Below are 24,951 nucleotides of genomic sequence, written 5' to 3'. Positions count from 1 at the left end.
GATACAATTTGCAAAACATTGAAGAAATGGAAGAACAAGCAGCAGATATTGCTTTAAAATTCAGGTATTTTATATATCATTTTAGATGCATATTGCACCACCTTAATAATATATCTGGTGAAATTCTGCACTGCAGAAAATCCAGGTTGCATGCTTCCTCCCAGTTCTTTAGGTTTTTGTGACATACAATGGGACTTATCAGCCCAAATTGAACAGTCAGCAAAGGCTTTCCAATACTTCACAGTGAGCTGAGATGGGCTCTCCATGGAAGACAGAGGAAGGCTGGATCAGAATTTAGTGCTGGGAGACAGAGTTGAATTCACCCCTCTCCTCAGATGTTTTGTGATACATTTCCATATCCAAGGATCCCACAATAAAATGGGAAGGTGGGGCCCTGCAAGTACAGGCACAGTGAGGTGCCCAGATGAGACACTGTGGGGAACCAAGCAGGAACAAACCTAATGAAATTGCAAGGACACCCATACAGGGAGCTGATGCAATCACAGTTTCCTCACACTGTGTAATCTTTCCTTTCACAAGCAATGCAGTACCCACAGCAAGTATTTGCTATCTGCAGTTATTATGTCAGTATAATACACATAACAGACCGTAACTTTGGAATCCATCAATGTATTTTAGTGCATTAATATCTCCCAACTTTTACACAATATCCCTTTAAAATTACTATGTCTAGCTCTTTATTTTAATGGTATGATGTGACAGATCTTAAGGAATCTGTTCCAACCCAGTAACTCCTACTTTCACTCCCACCCAAACATTCAATCTGTGCATTACAGCTACTTTTCATTTTATAACTCCTCTCTTTCATTTAGCTGTAATAGGGTGAATTTACACGGCAAGTTCCTGAAAGCAAGGAAAAAAAAGATGTTGCATATTCTGTTTTAAATCAAATACATCTAAACTTTGCTCTCTGCTGCAAATCCATTCAGGGTTTACACTGACTCAACAATTTTCTATATCTGCTTTTGTATGCTACTAATCTCCCATACATTCTCCAGCATATGGAGGCTATGATTTTTCCATAAACAGAGACAACTGGAAAAAACACTCAAAAGAACTTTTATGTTGTAACACTTTTAAGCTGAAATTCTATAAGAAATCTATACAAAACCAAAGTGACACCTCAACCCCTCGTCATGTGCTTTTAACAGGGGGAAAAAACCTCCAGATTACAGTTTCTGTCACCTATTTTAATTTTCCCTGCTTCAAATACCACAACACTTTCCAGACATTATTTAGTCAGTAATCTTCATACCTGTTCTATAAAATAGTTTTCAAATTTCTTGTTAGTCCATGTTTGCTCCCTGTGTATTTGCTGCTTCTAACTGACCTGCTCTGAAAGCAGCATGCATAAGAAAATTCACATCTACCTGGCCTGATGGACACCAGAGAGACTGCACTGCAAAACTTCAATGAGAAAAGCCTCAGAGATGCTCAAGCAGAGGAAACAGGAGGCATTAGAGCACAAGAGCTGCTAGAACAGACAGAGCTCTTACAAGGATTTGCTTCCTTAAGCTCTAAATGGGCATTTTTTGCACAAGGATGGGGTTTGTGCTTTCTGCATGCATGAATGGATGAAATTCAACCACCTGCAGGATTCTGAAGAGGTACCATCATACACTGTCAGGTCTATCAGCAATGCAATCATGATGGAACCTAGTCTAATATTTTTAGTCCATTATTTTTCTTTCTGAAACAAAGAATGATAAGAATTCTTATCACACATTGAGACACAGAATGGCCAACAACAACCACTTCACACAGCAAATACACATCCTAGAAGTGGACAAATACAATGCTAGAAGAGGGCAAGTATTTCCAGAGCTCTTCACACAGCTGTACCACCTCCCATTAGATTCAGAAATATTTTACTGACAGTACAAGATCAAGTTCACAGATTGAAAGGTTACATTTGTAAAACAGTGCCACATTATAATTAGCACATTTCCAAAACACTCAGAAGATTTGCTGCAGCATGATAAAAAGTCTTTAATTTGTTATTGGCTATGAACCTATCCTGCCTTAATCTCCTAAATTGAAATAGATCCTTTGATTCTAAGGTTGCCAGTCAGGCATTACTTTCCTGTTACAATTATTTTTAGGCTAGCATAAAAATACTGTTTTGCTTTCACAGATAAAAGGCACAGAAGCACCTAGAATCTCCAGCCAAGAACTGTGTCTTTTACTGCACATATAAACAGACACCAAAGCCATCAGTCAGTGGCCTAGAAAGCTCTCAGAGATGCACAGCAGTAAAGAAAGACAAGACAGTGTAGAAAAGGGATATTAAAAAAAAAAAAAAAGAAAAAAGTTATAAAAGCCTAAAAGACACATTTTTGGTACATCATAACATTTCTCAATTTGAAATAAAAGGAACAGGAAACATCCCCATAAACCCCTGGTCTAGAACTTGGTGATTTCAATCAAATTCTACTCCCTAATACTTAAAGAAAGACTATTGCAAAAAAGGAGTCTAAGATGGAGTTACATACATAAAATATATAATGTGAATAAAATGCAAAATGAGCATGACATGTTATGATCTCAAAATTAGTTGTGGGGGTTTTGTCTATGACACAGAAGCAGGATTTAGACCACCAGCTTGTGCTTCCCTGTACTTTAACATGTAGTATTTGTTTGGGACTAACAGGGAGCTGTGTTTGGGACTGAGTGGGATTGCTCAGAAAATGGCACAGGCAGAGGTGCCCTTGTGGCTTCTCTGTACATCATGGCACAGGGAATGACTCTGTCTGGAGCCTTTGGTATCTCTGTGAGCAGGATATCACTGGAAGAATGAAGGATGAATGATATCCAACAAAACACAGTGCCCTGTATGACTATTCTAAATATCCCACATTTTACAGACTGGTTGCAACAAAACTAATTTGCACAGTATTATGTTTTTATGTAAGGTGAAAGGGATGCTCTCCAGTTAAAATCAGAAATACCATCTTCAGGGCTACAAGCACTTGAATCTGAATACTTGATACTGAAATGGACATGCCTCAGCATTAACATGGGTGCACAACTTCCACCCCCAGAATCAGTTAGAAGAGATCCCAGTGGAGATCTCTGAGGTGAAAAGCAGCCTAGCAGTGTGGAAGCCTTGTAGCAAACAGTAATTTTACATTTGAATCCTATTTCAGATCAAGGTTTTTTAGGGGGTGGCTACAAGATACCTTTCTCCTATAGTTCTTATCTTCCAGCTTTTTAAGACTGAGGACAAATTGTAAGTATTGAACAATTTCATGCTGCTGCAGGTATGCCCTTTAAAACAGAGTCCCTGAAGAAGCTGAAGCCACAAATAATCATCTGTGTGTCTCCCAGGTCTGCTTTATTAACCAGGAAAAAAAAGAGACTACAATCCCTAACCCCACTGTACCACAGATTTTAGGATCTTTGAATAAATAATAACAGCTAAATAACAAATGGTCAGTTTAAAAATGTCTTCCTTATGCATCAAACTACAAGAATAGTATTGGAACCTTTTTTTGCCCAACTGGCAGGGAAGTGAAGACAAAATATTAAACCAGGCTCTGCTGTTGGGGGCAATGACCACATTACTGTTCTTACTCTCTACAACAAATTCCAGTGCTCTGCCCTCAGTGTTTTGCTCCACTCAAACCAAAGGATAAAACTGATAGAAAGTATTTTAGAGCAGTTATCCAAACTTCACTGCTCTACAGGATGGCAACATACCCTACAAGAAATCTGCAAATATAAGTATAATTTTAAAGACTAGTTTGATGAAAACTTTTTATAGTCTAGTTCTCTAGTCTTGTACATTCTTAGTCTCTGGGTGGATTGCAATGGGTTATATAAAGTAATTTATTGGACTATTTTGTAGAGAGAAATACTCCCCAAGAACACCTCTTTCTGTATCACCCTTCATATAACATGAAAAGTTTGCTACCCACAATCAGATCTGACCAAATGACTAAGGGGTATGTCCTTGTAAGTGCCCAAAATAACATCAAGAATTTTCTGAGGTATTTTTATTACCTATAAAACCACAAGGAATGAGCTGATTAAAAATCCCCACAAAAATCACACAAAACCCTCCTAAAACACACTTTATCACACAGTTCATGCTGAGCAACAAATTTGATATTCATTATAGACCTGACTACACCAAACTCACAATGTATTGCAAATGCCATTAGTGCAACAGTGCTAAGTGACCACAGTAGTATTTTCAGCTGTATTTAAATGCATTCATCCTGATGTCCCACCCCTAAACTACCACCACAATTTTGGAAGCTTCCTGAGATATTTAGGGATGGACTTGATGGGCTAAAAGGGAACACTGTGCATGGTACTTTACTCTTCAGAGACCAGCAATGCCACTGTTCCCCCAGCTGGGTCACCAGCAGAAAAAAACTGAACCAGGATTGTCCAGCAGCACTGCAGGCAGTTTGCTCATCAGTGCCTGAGTAGGAAATCTCCCTTCAGTTCTTCAGAGAAGTTTGTGTTTCTTTTAAGTTCACCACACTGTGCGGTAACAACGATGAGAAAAATCAATTTTTAAAATTGCAGTTTTTAGGATAATGTGAACACAGACATCAATTTCTACTAAATGTAGCACTCAGCCCTGGGACAGTCAATTTAAAAGGTGGTCAGGACCCTGAGGAGAAGACCTGGGCACAGGGACATGGAAAGGTTAATGACCTTTCCTTACCTCAACAACATCCACCACTCCTAGAATTTCTCTTATCTCTTCTTTAACACTCTATACTCATTCCAAATCCCACATATTTCTGTAGCCTTTTTCTCCTTTATCTCTCTTTTAAGGGACTCTCTCTAGGTGAGACACTGCCTAAATCTGCTTTTTCTTATGATCTTTATGAGAATACAGTTCTTGTAAGCTGATTTGTATATTCACTAATGCTGAGTTCACTTTAGTGTTCAGTGACAAAAATTTATCTGGAAAGAAAAGTGTTTCTTGCAGGCAATGTAGAACCCTAGTGAGCACGTGAGACCCAGGAACTATTGTTCCCATCTCTTGCTGTTTAAGATGATAAAAACAATGACACGGAAAAGTTCTTTGAAAATCTTTTCCAGTCCCCATCCAATTCCCAAATCCCCACCTGATAAAACATCTTAGGCATGGGCAGTAGAACTATTGATTATATTCAACAATCACTTCAACAGATACAGCAGCTCACTCATGGTGCCACTAACCTGTCACACTACCTTTCCTTGTTCAGTTTATGCTGCACTGGATTATGTTCTCTAACAGAGGATGCACTTGTCAACTCTTTAAATAACTTCAGTCCCCCATTTTTTTTGTGTCATTACTGTAAACTCCTCTCAAGGATTCAAATAAAAGACTATAAAAATTATGAATATAAATTAAACATACATTTATACACATTCTCAAATAGAAAGTGAAATTGTTTGTTGGTATGAGTATTTTGTGCAACAAAACCTTCCCAAAAGATGATTAAAATAATGGAAGATCTTTATTTAAAAAAATACTGCAAGTAATTTATTATGCTAATTCCTTGTACTCTAATGCAAAACATGATTGACTTGAAAAGTTCAAGCATAAAACTTGGAAACTCAAAATCAGGCACAGATGAAGATTCTCCTGTAAAATCCAACCCATGTGTAAGAGCCTTGCAGTGGTTTACAAATATTGAGGCAAGCATGGAGTGCTGTCATGGAGTGCAACTCCATGCAGGGAAAAGTTTAGAGAGTATCCACAAATATACATAAATAGTAGGGGCAAAGTCAGAGCTCTGTTCAACCCTCTCATCCCAATTCAAGGCGTTTGTACTGCTTACAGACCTCATGAGAAGGGAAAGATTACATCAAGAAAAATCTATGTTCTCTATGTCCCATATAATTCTAAATACTTGTATTTTGATATGTCATAAAATTTCTTGCACTGTGGTAAGAACACAGTAAGTAGATAAGTCTTGATACATGGATAAAACCATGAGGGATCTTATCTTGCTTTGTTATTGCTTTATTTGTTAAATAATCAGTTAAAATCCAATAGGTTTGACAATGTCTTTGATGAAGACTATGTCTTAAAGTTTAAGAGGGTATGAAGGGCAAAGACCAAATAACTAAACAAAGATTAATTATGATTTTCAAACAGGGGAGGGAAGGAGACAATTATTTAACCAAGAGAAGTGCCCTATGATATTGGAATGCCAGCCTGGGAAAGCACAGATTCTTGCACTATCTAAATAAATAAAGTCAACCACTCGTGTCTTTGTTTCTCCACTCAGCATTGGAAAGTTTCCTGTTAGGGCACTCTATCCTGTATTTCTCTTGATGTTCTGCTATAAATATCACAGAGCTGAATCATTAAAAATTCACAAATTTCTTCATCAATAATAAATATATGAAAAAATGGTAGACAATTACAAAATGTACAGCAGTGATAGCTCCAGAAAAAGTTTTTTTGGAAATTTTCCATGTTTGCTGTTTTATAAGTCAGTCATTAGGAGGCAGCAAATGGCTCAAAACCATGTGAGAAAACAAATCCTGAAGGAAATTGAAAGTGAATAGGATGGCAAGAACTAGAAGTGGGAAATTAATTCAGCCACAAAAGTAGCTTTTTGACATTTTCCACTTCAATCAGATGTCAGGGTATGCAGAAGAAAATACTTTGTAAACTATTTATTGAATAATTTGGCATCTCATTCATGGAAACCACACTCAAACTTGATATGGTTGACCTGGGATTTTTGGTAATGTCAAACAGCAAAAGACTTATCCCAGCCTGATTTCCAATACTCTGCTTTTAAAGATTTCACAACATTGTCCACACGTATGCATAAGGAACACAAAAAAATCATGTCTCATATCATTTCCTCTAAACCAAACAGCTTATAACTGAAATTTCAGAGTTCTACATTATTTACAAGTTTTGTCTTTCAAATAAAAATTTTAAAGCCCCTGTGATTTTACCAGTGCTTCATTAGCAACAATAACCAGATTTTAATCAGTAACATTCATATCTCTCTCTTCCTACCACAATACAGCACAAGTCAAGGTAAAAATACCATGAGAAGCTTTCTTAAAAATAAAAATTAACCCCAGAGTTTCTACTATGAGTGCCAATATTTCTCTAAAATTGCCGGTCATATTTTATATTGAGCAGCCAGGAAGTTGTTTTTAAATGCATTTATATCCTGAATCAAAACAGAATTGGAAAGGCAGAAACATTTTGCATTCTAAGCAAGCCTGTAAATAAGAAAAGATTAAAATGTGGGCTAGGCTTGCTCACATCATTGCATATAACATGAAAATTAATGTTTATTTCACAAGATATTTTATCTTCAATGCAGGACAATGCACTTATTTCTATCTCACTAAACAGTTATATTAAGTAACAGAGATGATAAGCATTAAACCACATCAATATTTCTCATTAATAGATTCATACAGCTGTATAGCATTCTTAAAATACTGAATTTGCAACTAATCAAACATTCTCAGCTTTTTCATATTAATCATAAAATACAAATAATAAAAAACAAGACATAAACTTACTATTTGTTACGTGCTCACACTGTCCTGTGGTCTGAGTCAGTGGGAAATAATTACCCCTAGGAAATCTGGTAAGCAGAAATACAATAAAAATAAACATTAGCATGCCAAAAAGAATAAATTCAGCTTTCCTGCAAGTATTTTTCCTCATAATACTTTGCAGGCAAGGTAAAAAAAAAAAAAAAGGAAAAAGAACCACAAAAAGCAAAGTTGAAAAAAATATATATACACATTTAAAACATAGTCCAGCAGTGTTCAAGGATCCTTGCCTCTCAAACTTTAAAGCAGCACAGACAAATGTTGAGATGCCTATAATAGAACAAAAATCCAAGTTCTCAATCACTAGTTACGCAGTATGTGTCAGTAAGGAAGACAATTTCCAAAATAATGATTAATGTATTATCCAGATTTTCCCTCTCTCTCTCTCTCTCTCTCTCTCTCTCTCTTTTCCCCTTCCCATTCAGGTTTTTCTTCTTATAAAATGCACATAGGTTTTTTCTTCCCTGTACCCTGACTCAGGCCTGGCTTTGAAATGCATTTCAATCTCTCAACACAGACTGCTTTCACTGCATTTAGAGTCCCACCAAGGCCCAGCTTTAAAAGCTACTGATTCTTTTTTTCTTTAGCCTTCCTCACAAAGGAAGGGTATTTTGTAAATTACCAGCTCGTTCAGATCAACAAAAGGTACTTTCATAGAAAGCCCCATTTGATTTTGCTCAAATTTGATTACAAGGATGGAGAAAAGGAAAGGAAGTCAAAAAGAAAAACCCCAGATGGCTTTTTCATTCATCTCAGTGAATGAGCTTTATCTGTGCCTTTTGAAACTGTAGCAGTGGAAAAGCATTTCTGTTGGCTTAAAAAACTTGACAAAAATTATTGGTTTGCCATTTCTCATGTAACTGCCATTGGGAACTGGATGAAAAGACTTTTTCATGGGATCGCCTGCTTGGATCAAAATAATGGAGATTAGGTATTTCATTATAAATTACAGTGGGAGATAGAGCAGGCTGTCATATTAATAGCAACCTGCTCATGGCCTTCAATGGTAGCTATTCTCCTAGACAAAGGACCAAGGGGGTTGTCTATTGAACTTGTACTTTAGGCCTGATCAATTTTCTATCATCAAGGCAAAAGGTGAGGTGACTAACAAAAGAATTCACACATGACTGACCTCATAAGCCTATAGATAAAACAGCTTAAAGAAACAAAACACATCCTGAAATTATGGGTGATAAACTGTATAAAGGAAAAAGAAGAAGAGAAATGATAGAAAAAGGGAGAGAAAGAGCACGTGGTCTGTAATTCTCCCTCCCTTCTTAGGTGAATGGACATATTAAAAGCGACTTGTTTTCAGCTGCAGATAATTGCAGCCTTTGCTTTGCCATGTTCTGCCTTAAATCCTTCCATGTACTTTTTTGTCCAAGACTCTTCCAGTAATTTAATTCCCAAGTAACCACAGCACTGAGTTTAATATAGAACTTCCCAGAGCTGTAGCTGCACACAGGATCCCACACAACATCATAGGCAGGAAGGTGTCACACAGGCATTACAGTTATAATCAAATTACAGGAATAGCTATGAACCTTTGGGTCACTATCCTTTTACACAAAACCTTGCTAATTAAGGGAAACTTGTGCATCTGAGCTATATAAGAACAACACCTCACAGTTTGAAAGTCTCAACACATTTCTCTTTCACTTAGCACACAAATTTATACAGAGTGCAAAACAACATTTTAAATGCTCATCATATATTTAGGTGCTCTTACAAGTGTGTTATTTGAATTTTTCTCCTGCTTCCTAGGAGATGAAGATCCTTCTACAGCATTGGCATTGGGCTTTGCTGATCAGCAAGAGATACAGAGGGTAAAACCTTCACTCCCCTGATTCCAAATGCAGGGCAGCAAAATATTCTCTGATCTCTCTCAAGATCAAAATCCCCTCCAGTTTCTTGTGCAGGTGAAAAATCAACTACCCAGAGCACTTTTATGCTCAAATATGCACTTTTATGGCTCAAAATACATCTTGACTCTGTCGGAATTTCTCATCCACTGTTAAAATGACATTTGCTAAATAGGGCAAAACTGCAGACACATGCAAATACTTGTGTTTGAAAGCCAAAACATGAGCTACAGCAGCTGAGAGCCCCTTTCAGCCTGCTAACAGCAGCTCAGGTGTAAATGGCACCACACTCTACCTGCACTACACTGGTTTAGAGTTTGATTTCAAGCTCCAGCTACACAACCACCAAGAAGCTGGTGTGTGCCAAGTTTCTGGGGATATTTAGGAATTTGTCCTTTTAGCTCTATCACTGCAGTGATACTGCAGTTTCAGAAATGAAGCTGGTCACTGACCCATGGCCCTTTGCCACAGCACAGATCCACCTATCAGCACACCAGTATTTATGTAAAGACACTTAAATAATTCAGGCTTAAAAGGAGCACATTTTTGGTGAACTAAGATTCAGAAACAGCCAGACAGAACACATGGGAGGCTACAAACTGTGTGCAGGGGAGGAACTTCTGAGCACAAGTTTGCAGCAGAAGCCAATGGATTGCTGAATTACAGAGTCCTACTGAAAACAAACAAACATTCATTAGCACAGAGAAATATTAAATAATTCATTGTAAACACTTTCTGGAAGCAGAGACAAGATGAAGACAAGCAAAACAGCAGCAGTGTGTGTCGAGCTTTGGCTGCCAGCACAAAAAAAGGAATCAGTGACAGAGCACACACACCCCCAAGCAGCTGAGATACATGAGATCATAGATGAAGCCCTAGTGGTAATGATATCTTTCCATTATTCCAGAGATCTACTGATGATTACTAAATGATTAGCAATTAATCCCAACTTTGTATCCTCTGTGAGGAGCTCTACTGCAGTTAGAGAGGAAAGAGCTCTTGTAATCATTGTAGATAGCACTCTCAAAGTATTGCCTCTGTGCTCAGTGACACTGAGAAAGATAAATTGAATATTAAGAGCTATTTAAAAAAAAATGCAGACCAGGCAGAAAACACATTTTTGACAGCATCAACATAATTTGAGTACCCCATATTAGAAGGCAGGAGCAAGGCAACATATCAAAAAACCTACATAGATATGTGACATTTTCAGGAGAAAGCATTAGGCAAGCACTGATTGCCACTGACACAGCCAGACTTGAGCCATGGAACACAATTCACATGGAACTTTATTTATAAGTATACACTGTATGTATATAGAACTCTGGACTTTTTGATATTGATGAAGTATTGTTGTCCAACCATTTACTCTTTATGTTAAAAGACTATTTCTATATTATGAGTTTAGATACTGCTGTACACCTACTTCTGGGTAGAAGATCCAGTAAGTGGCATAAGGACTCAGAAGCAGTAATATTTGAGCTTATTTTTTGAGACTGAAAACCACATTTGATACAAAGGGCATAATATTTTATAACTGTCAGATAGCAAGCCCCTGTAATAACCAGAATTGATCTAGCAAAAATTATGCCTGCTGTAGAAGGGGGAGGAAAAATAACAGCCTAGTTACTTTAATTTTCTTTACTTTTTCAGATTGTAAGTCACCTAAAAGAAAATGACTAGCTGAACATAGATTCATCAAGAAGGCACAACAAGATAACAAACCTTGAGAAGTAATTGATGCCACATTTCATGATTTTAAAAATACTTTTGGCATTTTTGAACAGGACTTTCTCTTGATAAAACCAAGAAAGATCATATAAACAGGGGTAAATAACATAGGAGAAAAGTTGTGCTATAGCTGTCAGTGACTACAAGGACAAAAGGCAGCTAATGGATCTCTTGGTCAGCACTGAATCCAGCACCATGCTGTATTTTCATCATTAATCCTGATGTCAGAAGAGGCTCCCATATCACTTCATGGAATCACAGAATGTCCTGAGTTGGAAGGGACCCACAAGGATCATTGAGTCCCATTCCTGGCACTGCCCAGGACAATCCCAGAAATGTGGGAGCATTTGAAGGTGTGTCAAAGATGGGAACATCTGCAGGACACTGGGTGACACAATCAGAGTCCAAAAAAATCTCGATAAAAATGGTTTGCAAAAGATTAAGTGTGACTCAAGGGTAGCTGCATTATTCCTACTCTCAGAAATAATGAACTGCAGACACATGAGCTGCAAACAGCACAACAGTTCTGCACTAAAGGATCTGGATCAGAAGCTAAACCTGAATGCACAAAGGTGTTGCCAATAAAAGCAGGTATCACACTGGAAGCCTCAGAGCCAGAATAAAGCAGGCACTGAATGCCACCTGAAATGATCTTTCTGCTTTACTTGCTTTTGATGGATTACTGCTTAGTTGTGGACACTGCTTGCAGATTAAAAGATACAGTTAATTTGAAAAGACCAGCAGTCTAGAAAACAATCTGCAACACTGAATAATTGGACCTTATTCTAAAATAGACTTCAAAAAAATCATTATATAACACAAATATGCACTTATCTTCTAAAAGTAGAGCTTTGAGTTAAACATTAAAAAAACAAACTTTGCAGAGGTAAGGAAAATGTGCAAGGAAAATGAAAAAATCCTGCATAGCTTTGGAAACTGGTTAGAAAAATGTCTGTCAGGAATGGTTTAGTTATAACAGATTCTGTATTTAAGACAATGTTTTGGGTTTTTTTCCAGACTCTTTTCCGCTTCTTATCTTTCAGTAATCATAAACCACAATAGTAGCTGAAAATACAGTTTCATCAAATTCTGTTAAAAATGTCAAGATTTAAACTAACTTTTTCTCAAAAATTTAGGAAGCCAGAACACTGTCTAAGCCAAACAGACTCACTTATGTCCCTGTCCCATCTTTACTCCAAGGGGTAGCAGCAATTGTTTAGCTCTCTTTCTAAACCTTCTTTCCCTCTGAACCTCCAGCTGCACCAACCAAACATGAAACTTCATTGCATGTGCCTTTGAATGCATGAAATGAGAATTAATCTCCTCATAAAGGATTACAGCATCGGGTCAAAAATCCCCCTCCATTATAAAAATCTGCACCAAAAGCCTGAAGGAGTTATTCTAACCCCTGAAGATACAATGTGGAGCAATCCTAATACTTGGGAAGTATTAGATACTAATTAAGCAAATGAAATAAAGATCCCTTTAGTGAATAACCTCTGTCCATGTCAAACTTAAATCAACAGTATGGTCTCATGGTTATCTTTAATTGGAATTCTCTGTTCCAGCCTAACACAAGTGATTTCCACATCCTGACCACTGCAATTACCATGACAACAGGAACACATAATTATACATATGTCTTGAAATCCAATGCAGAGGAGCAGAAAGCACCCAGAGGATTTTGTGTGTGGTACCTGCATGCTAAACAAACACACACCTGACTGGAGAGCAGTATTTTAAATGTATTTTTACAGGGGTTCATAACAGTCAGAAAAATAGTGAATTAAATATTTTTTAATTCAACAAAACACAAGCTAGACAAGAAGGTTACCTCAAGCTTCATTTTATCCTGTTCCATGAGAAAAATCTCAAGATTTAACAAAAAAAACTTTCTTATGCAGTTCAGATTTTGAATACAGATTTCATATCATTATAAATACTTATAAGTAGTTAGAGAATGATTTATGTAAGTGGTTTTATCCAAGAATTTAATATCAAAAGAAATAAGTTGGTTAAAATATTTATGCAATGACAATTACAAATAGTTTCAAATCTCCTTTTTTTGGTTATATAGCTTTCCTCTACAAACTTAATAAACTTAAAGAATTCTAGTTAAAATTTATTTTAGGGACACACTTAAATAAAAATCCCCATTTTTTCCTTTACTATCATAACTTATTCATCTCTGTTCCCCATAAGATATTTCAAAACAGTTGTGGATAATTATAATTGCACTCTGTGTGCCCATTTAGTGCTAAATTTTTATCCCCATGGTGTTATCAACAAATATTGCAGTTATCAGCTGTGATGGCTTCTGATGTAATAAAAGATATGTTTAGAGGACTGAAGTCACCAAACTCATTAAGCAGGACAGTGAATTTGGCAGCTAAGCTGAGCATCAATTTCAGTTCTTGAGCAGGGAGCAGAGTATATTACTGCACTTCTGAGAAATCAGTCAATTCATCATGTTATATCAGTGCAGTGCTCCTCACTGACACAGCGTTTTGTGATGAAGGAAAAAATTATTTTTACTGTAAAATGTCAAAGTGAAGTAGAGTTATGACTTCAGAAATATAGGACTGGGCACTGACTATTTTCCATATAAACAGCACCCACTTTTTCCCAGGACACAGAGCCTTTCACCTTTACAAGCTGTGGTTTATCAGCACATGGAATTTGGCCACTGCTCCTAAAATCAGATCAGAAGCTCCTTGTTGGTGACATTGAAAGCTCAACAGTACATGTCAGCAGCTTTGATATTCCTACTTTCCCAAATTGTTGTCCTAAAAGAGCTTGAGCAGGTAACAAATGTGCACCAGAAATAGGAAATGGCACTCACCTCACTGATTTCAAAGAGCAGCACTTACATTATTAAATGGGTAAGAGTATTCATATGCCTTACTTGGCCAGGTGAATAGAATGAATGTATTTGAATGTCCTTCAGAAAATGCTACAGAAAAGAAAATCTCACACAGGTATGGAAACATTAAACAAGCATTTCCACTGGGGAGAAAAGACAGGACATTCTTAGTTCATTTAAATGAGTGACAATAGTCTCCTGGACCTTGAATTGGAGCAAGATTTTATCAGACGTAAGAACCAAAGAGACAGAGTGAGCTAGGGTAAGAAAGAGGGAAGTTATTTCTGAGAGTAACAACTTAAAATAGACTTCATCCAATCTTGCTGTGACTAAACAAGTGTCTTTCCTGATACAAGAGAGAATAAGGAGGCTGGGGATTCACTGGGAGTGGCTCTGTGACAGTGCACAGCATCCCAGAGGGTTTAACCCACTCTGAGCCCACACAGCTCCCAGCAAATCAGCAGCAGATTCTGTGGAAGGTCTTCGAGGTGATCAGGTCAAGTCTCTGAAACACTGAAACCAATAGCTTCACCACCAAGGTTGGGGGGCTCTCAACATGCAGCCTTGGAGCAGAAGAAAGATGTGCAGACATTTGGGAAAAAAGTGTTTTTTTCCGTCATGTGATAGTCAGAAACAAAAGTATTTCTGTTCTAATTTGGCTGTATAAACCCAAACAACTCAATATTGACATGCCATATTCATCAAATTTGGTAGGTAAGACCATTTGACCAGGCAAAATATTCAGATCACAAATTGGGTTGTTAAATGACTAAGGAAAAAAAGTGGATTAAATAAAGTTTGCAAATGCTAGAACAGAATCAGTAGCTTTGCAAACAAAGAACCAAGATAATGATAAAATATTTTTTTTAAATAAACAAATTAGCGACTGTGCTTTCCTTTTTTATAGCACTTTTTATTATTACTAATTCTTTTAAATTGAGAACAGGTTTTCTGTCTTTAGTATTCCTGTGGATCTTGAGCATCTTCCAAACATTTTCACTGCACATATTAAAGAAATAACACATATCGGGATGGTTGTGTTTGTAGCAGAGTTCCAGTCATTGTCATTCAGCTCTAATCCTCTACAAAGACTGTATTAATGTTTCTCTGAAAAAATTCATCACATTAATGATTTCAAAAGATTTTGCTATTTTATAAGCTGTGACTGGAACAGCAGTTTGACATCAGAATAATGAATTTAACCATCTTTCTGATTACCATGCCAAATTGTACATCACCTGGGCACCTGAGGTAAAGTCTGTTCTTATTCCATAATCTATAAAGCTTCAGCTATTTCTGTTAATGTTTTTATGAAAAAGGTTTTGATTTTCAGTAGATTTCTGCATCATAAAAGAGGCCTATTTTCCATTCAAGAAAGAATTTAATGGTCAAGAATAGGCAAAGAAATGTTTAAGATTTTACACACATCTTTGTTTTAAAATTTTTCCTGTGCTTAAAACTTTTAAGGTATTTAGAAGTAGCATGCCTATTTAAAATCAAAGGGACAGTGTCTCTATCTCAAGCATAGAGACTGAGAAAAAAGAATCACAGATCATAGAACACACTGAGTTGGAAGGGACCCACAAAGAGTCCAACTCCTGCACAGGACACGCCAAGAATCTCACCACGTTTCTGAGAGCCTTGTCCTTTACTCCTTGAATCCTCTCAGGCTGTGAACATTTCCCTGGGGATTCTGTTCCAGTGCCCAACCACTCTCTGGGTGAAGAACATTCTAAGAACCTTTTCCTAATGTCCAACCCAAACCTCCCCTGAGTCAGCTCCATGCCATGTCCTCAAGTTCTGTCACCAGCCACCAGAGAGAAGAGATCAGTACTGACTCCTTGGGGGAATGACAGTTTTAGCTTTTATATTTTTCACATTCTCTGCTGAATAATGTGTAACTCTGAAACTTAGTCTGCAACTCTGAAACTAGGTGTTAGTAAGTTCACAGGGTAGTTAGACAAAACAATTCCTTCCTACCTAGAGAATCAAGGATAATTGCCACCCAAAAAGCAAAAACAGCAGTGAGGGAAAGGGGACAAGCCAGGGGACTGAGATGTCATGGCCTGGGGCTGTGGTTGGATAATTGACCCCAATATGTAGATGAAACGAAAGTTATAAAATTGTAAACACTCATGACTGAGATCCATCTTGGATTTGATTTGGGTGTAGCCCTGGCCAGGCTCTTGCACTGCCCAAGGTGCATCCTTTCAATAAATTCCTGTTTTATTCCTTTTGCTCTGTCCAGTCTCTGTTCCAGGTCAGCCTTTCCAGGTATCAGCTCCTGCCCTCCTCTTCCCTCATGAGGAAGCTGCAGAGCTTGATGAGGTCTGAGCTCAGCCTCTTCTCCAGGCTGAACACACCAAGTGGCCTCAGCCACTCCTCAGAATTTCAGCTTTTTCAAAGATATTGGGATTTTTTTTTTTCCTGGAGTCCTTTCAGTACCACTGTAATGTTATCTCCTGCCATCATCAAGGGCACCCCTCCTTCCTCTGCATCCCAGCTTTCAAAAATAAGCATTAGATGAGAAAAGCACTTCACCCTAGGGCAGGGGAGAGCAGCCCAGCAGCACCTGCACAGTTTGGGTGGTGTGGGCAGTCTTGTTCCCACCACCCACAACCAGTCCCAAAAACGCTCTGAAGAAAAGGCAAAACACTGCCTGGTGAGCTTCTCCTCACAGAAATGAGGGAAAAAAGGAAGAGAAACAGCATAGCCAGTGCACATGGCAGTGATAGCTGAGGAGGAAGAGGTGCTGTGGGACTCCCTTGCCACCCCTGGGGACACAGGGCTGTCCCCTCGCACATGGGATCAGACTCACACACACACTTGGTACCTAAACAGCATCCCAGGCAGGGACAGGCTGTACCTTTGGACAATTTCAATGGGATAATGAATTCAAAGGTTTTCGCCATTTTCTACGCAGTGACAAAATCACCAGACTGCTTGATGTCATAACAGATAATTTAGCCAGCTTCAGATCAATCATTTGTAAAAGTTTATATTACTGGGAATTATAATGTGCTTGTCAGAGACCTGTGGTAATTTTACTATGCTGTCAAAAAGGTGTCTTGGATGGGAAACTGCTCAGGTAAAATTGCATTTGGCAAATGAATTAAGTCAGTGTTGCCAAGAAAACTTGGCACCATTGGATTCATGGTGGGAAGGGGGGGCTGTGTCCCTTCCTGACAGCTCCACTCTGCTGCTCCTTCCCTCCCCACAGCTTTCCCTGCCCCAGCCTGGGTCCTTCCCCAGCCTGCAGCCCTCCAAGCACAGCTCTTCATGGGGGCTGCAGTTATCCAGGATAAACTTGGTCCAGAACACACCCCCCATGGACCACACAGCTCACTCAGACAATACCAGACTGCTGGATATTCCCTGAATGTACTTCACAAGCCTTCAACAGAAAAATTTAAAATGCATCTTTAGCTGCTGCTGAAAAGCAAAGTCCTTTATTTTCTGCCATCCTTCTCCAGTACTCTGAGACAAGATTTTACAACACAGAGTGCTAGTAGATTATAGTCTGAAGTAAATCCCACAAAAGAACAGTGTGGAAGAGTACAAAGACAGCTTGCCAGGGCATTTATCTCTTCTACTTAAGCCTAGAAACATAGAATAAGTACATATATATATATATATATATATATATATATATATATATATATAGCCTCCCAAAAGGCTGTAAATAGTAATAGGCATTCCCAGTGGCTTGAGATGCTGCCTCAGGAGATGTGCTCCTGTTCTGAAATCACAGAGGGAAGGGAAAGGTCTTTTTGCTCCCTGTGCTTGGATTCCTTAAAAAGGAGCACTGCAACAGAACCTGGCAGTCTCATGTGCAGGAATTGATGGACAAAGCCACAGTACATAGCATTGCCTTAAAAACACAGACCTCCAAATGGTTCAACACAGCAAGCGAGGACAGGTCTGGAATAATAACAGGACCATTTCTGACAAATGGGAAGAAATCAGAAAAGTGTATGTCCCCACATGACTCCCTTTAACGTGTAGACATAGTTGGGGCAATTAGTATTTCAACAAAAATATGTTATAAACGGGATTACATAACTTGCATAGTAAATTATCTTGGCAAATACTTTTTTTTATCTATGCAAAAACATAACCTAAATGCCCTTTACTTAGAGACTTTGGAAGTGACATTTTTAATACAGATGGACATGGACAAAACAGAAGTAAAGGTTTTCTGGGTGCCATTTCTTAACTGTAGGTGAAACTCACACTCTGTAACTGTAATACAAAGAGCAAGCAAAGCTTGTTATGGGAAATCTCAATGGGAATTTCAGTAAATCCTGTTGTGGAAAATATACTGAATAATGGCACTTGATATTCAGTGTCTCCTGCAAACTGACAGTATTGGAATTTCCCTTCCTTAAAGCATGTATTTGATATCTGGCCTTCTTTTTGTCCCCCTGCTCATTTATATGTGTGTGGTTTTCCTTTTAACCCCCCACCCTTTTTTAATTTAAATAAAACTCTGGGGGAAAAAAAAGCAACAGAAGATCACAGGATGTGAAGATGCCATTCTGGGAACTAGCAAGCAGTCTCAACAGTGAAAGAAGCCAAGTGATCTTTCAAGTGGGCTATTACTGTAGTTGTGGAAGCAGAATAATGAAACTGAACAGAATAATTGGCCTAAATATCTGGTTAGAGGGCTGGTACAGAGAAAAGAGCATGAAAGGCTCTACTAAAACCACAGAAAGGTGGGTGTTCCTGCAATCAGCACAGAAAAAAAAAGCACTGAAGAAGTCTGTAAACTAAAGAAGAGGGGGAGGGGAACCACTGGAAAGAAATCCAAGCAGAGGAGGGGAAAGGGGGGAAAAATGCCCACTAAATCTGAAAGTCTAGAGAAAAAGAAAGCAGCTGATTGTATTTGCTGACATTCCAAGGATGGCAGTTGGGAAACAGCAATCAGAGCAGCAGCATCAGGAGGTAGACACTGTAAGAGCAATATGGTTGGCTCCTGAGATATATATGGAAACACTTTTATGTATTTTTTAAACAAAGATAAAAATTGTATTTATATGTGTATATATATGGATATATATAAATGTTTATATATATATATATATATATATATATATATATAAGAACTCCAACTATCATTTCAAAAAGAAAAGATTCAACCATCTTCTCTTAACTGGTCATTTCCATCATTTCCATCAGCTGAAGGCTTATCTTACGACTAATGAATAGAAAAGAACTCAGTAAACTCAGATGTTATGATCATCCACATCAACACTTACACCAGAAAACATCTGACAATGTAAGATCCAGTTTAACTGTGCTCTGTATCTGTGTATCAGATTCTTGCAGCAATTGAGGTGAAAGATTTTCCACACTCTACCTCTGAGCTTCTGACAGTCACTCTGTAAGTGACCATTAACAGTCCAACACTAAATGCATCCTATATTCAGTTCTGATTACAGAAACAAAAAATGCAGCAGATATTCCTGTTAATGAATGATTATTAAAATGACAGCATCAAGAGACAAGAATTAGAATCATATTGCATTTTCAAAAAACTATAGCAATTTATATTCTGTATAAATAGAATTCCCAAATTTAAGAGACAAAGCAGAAAATAAGTAGCTTTACCATACAATCTGCAGAATTTGCAGAAAGCTCTAAAGATAAAGTGTACTATGTCTTAAAGATCTTTTCCAACCTAAATGATTCTATGACACATCAAAAAGAAATTACAGATAGTTACGCAATTGTTGTCCAGTATCTCTTGTAAAAGGACAGTTCACTACAGTATTTCAAACCCAGCAGTTCTCAGTCTTTGCTGCAGAGAATTGCTTATATGAATCTGTGCCTCAAATGAATTTTTCAATAAATGATCACTTTTTCTCTTTGATTAGAAGCAAAATTTTATTAAAGTTCAGTTCAAACCCAAGAACATTCTAATAACTTACTGCAACACAATAAGCTGGAACATAAAGGAGATGCTGAAATACTTTATAAAAAATAAAAAGGTTCTACCTGGCTAAATGAAGTTATTGCATAAATCATTGTTTTGCATTAATCAGAAGTCAGTTGTCATTCACCATCACAAAACAGTTTTGTCTTCCTGATCCTCCAGAAACTGCTAAAAGCGAAAATAATTCTCAAAAACAAAAAATGTGAGAACATCCTCGTGGGACTTTTTTCACAGGTCATTTAGTTTTGAATCCTTTATGATATAACTCCTGCAAAACTTTTACTGGCTAAACAAATCATGTAGAAAGTTGTTTTGAAGAGCCATACACCAGCCTCATCTCTGGTCAAAGCTATCACTTACTATCAGCTTGTTACCTCAGCAGGGGATCTGGGCCACATTCCTGCTTCTCTTAAAATCCAATTTCCCAACTCAGCAGCTCCAGCAGCAGCAGAACACCAGCAGAGCTGTTCCCATAGAGCATGGTCACTGTGGCAGTGATGGTCCCACCTCACATCCACTGCAGCAGCATTTCTGCTTTTCCAGGGGTGGGAGAGGGGAAGATCAGCACTTCAGCTGCAGACCCATGTAGGTTACATTTGCTTTTTATTTTCTCAGGCCATCATATAAACAGCATAGGCAAAATGTTCCCTGGCTGTGAAGTTATTGAAGCTTTAAAGCAGAAGTGTTTAAATGTGTCCAAGGAACATTAATGATCCATCCCCACCACAACTCAAATCTTGACATCTGCATTATTGCAAACATTCAGCAGTCAAAATATACAACAGGAAGTGAGTAGAGGTTTTGGATGTTTTAACCTGCTGCACTGTCACTGCAGGGGACTATTCCTGTTTCAGGGCAGGAGGGGAAAATAATTATATTCTAAAAGTCAAGTCTTGATTAAATATTTATTTTTAATAAGATTAAGATGGGTTTCCTGATAAAAACATGAGCTTTTCTGGTTATTTTGAACATCTGTTAAAAGTTGTCTCTAATTTCCAAAGCTCTTCATTTACCTTTTTCCACTCACATAATCAGTTGATCCCAAATTATCCCTCCCACTTTTACAGAATCTTTAAGAAGTCTTCTATGACTCAGATCCCTTCTTTGCACCTTCTTCCTTTTCAAGCTACTTGCTTGTACCTCTGCTTCACTGGCTCCGCAATTACAAATCTGATCTGAAAATATTTCTTCTCCTTTCTAATATTTTTCTTAGCTTTTTTACTGAAAAGATTATTTTGCTGACCATTATGCCCAGCTCTCTTTCCTGTAATAGTTAAACTCACTATATTTGTAAATCTGGTATGTTTGAAAAAGCTACAAAGAGAAATTTATGCTCAAGTGGGAAGTGCAAATTATGGGAATTGCTAACAAAAGAGGGAGATTACAGGGGAATCACTGGGGGTTATAGGGAAGCATTAAGGTACTTAAGACCACAAGTCTCCCCTAGACCTCAACAGGGCTTGTATTCTTAAAACACTTCAGTAGGATTTTGTTTTGTTTTAAATACTACAGCTAGTAATTAAAAGTGCTTTGTTATAGTAAGTAACTACAGTTTTACTCAAAATTCATCACTAAGGTTCAGTAACTTATAGTAAAATAGGGTTATAAGAACATATTCAAACAGAAATGTGGTAATTTACACTAAAAAATAAACAGAAAGAACTGAAACTTTTAAATATACTGATGTTCATAATTAAAGACAAAACAATTTATTCTCTCTGATCATGTAGTAATATGGTTTTCCTGTTTTCCCTTTTATCTACCTTTCATAACATAGTTGTGGTGTTGCTTTTACATACAGACAATTCTGGTTTGTAGCTTTGTTTTGTTTTGCTTTTAAAACTGCTCTAAGCAGTTTGAAGACTTGAACTAACCATGAGTGGCACTTTATATATAAAGAGAAATCATAAAGCAGAATTTCATAACTTTCTCTAAACACAGTGAACAGTCTTAGACATTAACTGCAAGGATATATACAGTAATATATTCAATAATATTATCTTTTCTGAATATACAAGATCATCAAGAAATCTACAGTTTTCTAATAAACAATTTAGATATATTTTACTGTATTTTTCTCTACCTCTGTTTGTGTTACTCTAAAAAAAAATCAGTAACTTCTATTCACTTTCAGCTAAGACTCCAGTGCAATGCTTTCACATAACACAAATTTTTTCTTTTCAAAGCCTCTATGGGAAACCTTAACCCTGACTGCACCTATGTTTCCATCTGGAGCGTGCCAAGTTTCAGGGATTTGGCAGACTTGCATACACAAGAGTTTATTAGCTCTGTAATTAATTTTGTGTACATGAAAGCATAAATGTGTATTGGGTACACATTTTATCATCTGCTTCTTTCCTTTAATGAAAACGGTGATTCCATAAGATGAAGGAAGAAAAGGAAGAAAAGGAAGGAAGAAAATTCTCTTTTCTGCTGACTCCCTGTAATGGTAGTAGGAACTCAGACCAGAGGTTGAAGAGGTGCTGAAGAAAAATTAGCTGCTTGTCTCTGTTTTACACAGTACTAAATATTGCACCAACACGCACCATTCAAAATACTCAAAATACTCAAAATTTAATCTCTGAAATAAAGAAGTATAAATGCTTACAGTCTCTGCTGCTTCTGATGCTTTCCCACTATGAGAAGACTGATAGTGAGTCTATCCGGTGTTTAAACTCATTAAAGTTTAGTAAAGTGCATAAGAACCAGCATCTCATAACATGAAGAATACCATGGGGGAGTGGGTAACTGGCAGTATTCTAAAGAAAAATCATCATCACCATCATCACAGTTCCTGATTACAGATGAATAACCAAAGGGAAAAACATGCAGCATTTCTCAAGTTTTGGAGGTGTTCTACTTTCACTGGTCAGGTTTTTGATTCCAATAGTCAAACATTGCTTGATTAAGGGCTGAGATTTTTTTATAGTCTCTTTCATTCTCCTTCTCAGAATTACAGGGATTTGTTCAATCAAAATTGTTTTGCATTTCCAGCACAGCTAGAACCATGGAAATAATAGTGCGAGTTTTGCCTTCACCTTGTAAAAAATGCATCCAGCAACAAAATCAGATGCTCAACTGGAGACTGAAAAATTCCACTATTTTTTCCGGTTCCAAGTCATGTTCCAAGGCAGATGGGAGCTGCTGCAGACTTTCTTCTTTTATCTCAAGATCCTTCTTAAAGTGTTTTTCAATTTGTCAATGCCATGCATTATTGTCATGTACTAATTATACAGGTCCATGCTTAAAATTGTCATATTTCTATGAGTTCATTCCAAGCACATGCATCTTATTTTACACCACATCCAGTTATATCTCTACAAGATTTTTTAGTCTATGGCAGCTAATGATGCTGCCTCTTCTCTGAGCTCCAAATATACTGGGGAGTTGCATTCTAAGTCATTACAATATCAACAAACACATGGAAGAAAAAACCACATTTATATTTCCCGATCAATTGCATTTGAAAATAATAAGAATTTGGGAATGAATACTTTTTTTTTTTTATAATCTAATCTACAAATTTCAACACCTAATAGTCCTTAACAAAATTTTGCAAAGCACCTTTTGTTCATTTGCCCAACCCCCATTTTGCACTCTGGTATTCCGTCAGATTGATGTGAGACATCTGTAAAAATTATCTGCAGTGCCTCTATTGCCATAATGCAGACAATCCAGCAGGTCTCTCCATGAACTGCAGAAGCAAAAGCAAGCACCTTTCCACGCTGCACCAGTGTGCATTTCTGCATGTTTGACAAGGCTTCCAGTTGAGCTGCAGTGAGAGGCATTTCTAGCTGCCGTTTGATGGACAGTCTGATCCTGGTTGGTTACTGTAAAACACAATCTGAAATAGAGGCTTAGAACCATGGCATATTTTTAACTTCCTGGCATACACAGCACAGTCTGCTGTTGAGGAATTTTCCTCTCGCCAGAGTGATGAGCAGACAGGGCACCACTGATGCTACTCACACTTTGCTCAGTGGGAGGTAATGCAAAAGCAGCACAGCAACAAATATTATATTAAGAGTGTGCTGCTCCTTCTCCTCTCCCTCTCCCATCTCAGTTTCTGAGTTGGAAAGTGATAACAGACAGGACAGACTGCAATCTTCTTCAAGCAAAACGAGGGAAGAAAAATCATTTGGTAAGTGATTGCTAGGAGAACAGAATTTACTGAAAATGCACTGGGCTGAAGGTAAATAAATAAGTGACCTCTGTATTCAGGGTGGTGCTGAGCAGATACAGCCAGTGATAGAATGTGTCAGAGCAACAAATTTATCTCTCAGTTGTACTGATGTCACTGAGGGTCCTCTAAATTTATAGCTGGTGTTTCTGTAGCTCTCTAGTGATGGCATCAACCTGTCGGTTCATTGATGCTGCGCTTACTATATGCACTTATTAAGTGTGGGTATATTTAGCATCAAATACTGACAACTAAACATATTCTAAACTTACTGACACATGAAACACAGTAAATTGCTTCCCCAAATACAAAAGCTAAAAGTTTAAAGCAGCTGTTTCTTTGAATACACTTGATAAAACTATGTTACAAAGGACACATCATTTTAATTCCTCAAAAAACATACAAATGAAGTGTTACAGAGATAGATTATGTAGGTATGAGAATTTAATTACTTAAGATAGCCTCAGAATCTTTCATTTGTGATATTTCTTCATTTTCAAACAAAAATAAATTTCCACCACATTACCTCTGTGTCTGTATCTAACATAGACTGGTTTGGCTCTAAAGATGGTATTGATGACCCAGCATGGATTAAAAGCCAATATTGTGAAGCATACAAAGCTTCAGAGCTCCCAGCCAAACACTCTTATTTTTAGAAATGTTATTTTTGGACTGCAATCCATTAACAGGCCAGTCCAAACTGCAGCACATCATTAATAGGCTATTAGAGTTCACACAGAATTATCTGTCTGACAAACAATCCCTTTATCATGTTATGAACTGACTCCTCTACTGAACAAGAGTGCTGGCGTGA

The 24,951-nt window shown here is 37.5% G+C and overlaps 1 long non-coding RNA gene across 2 annotated transcripts in view; it reads right to left on the bottom strand.

Annotated features, from left to right (window-relative positions):
• Nucleotides 1-24,951, bottom strand: part of LOC306806303 — a 256,396-nt gene that overhangs the window by 224,719 nt on the left and 6,726 nt on the right. For both annotated transcript variants that reach the window (XR_013775442.1, XR_013775443.1), the window contains exon 2: nucleotides 7,531-7,595. This is a non-coding gene — a long non-coding RNA (uncharacterized lncRNA). The remainder of the gene's footprint in view (nucleotides 1-7,530; nucleotides 7,596-24,951) is intronic.

The sequence above is a fragment of the Erithacus rubecula genome, assembly GCF_903797595.1.
Source record: "Erithacus rubecula genome assembly, chromosome: 11".
Lineage (NCBI taxonomy): Eukaryota > Metazoa > Chordata > Aves > Passeriformes > Muscicapidae > Erithacus > Erithacus rubecula.
The sequence above is the reverse complement of the archived record's forward strand: the minus strand, read 5'-3'. Positions and strand labels throughout refer to the sequence as shown.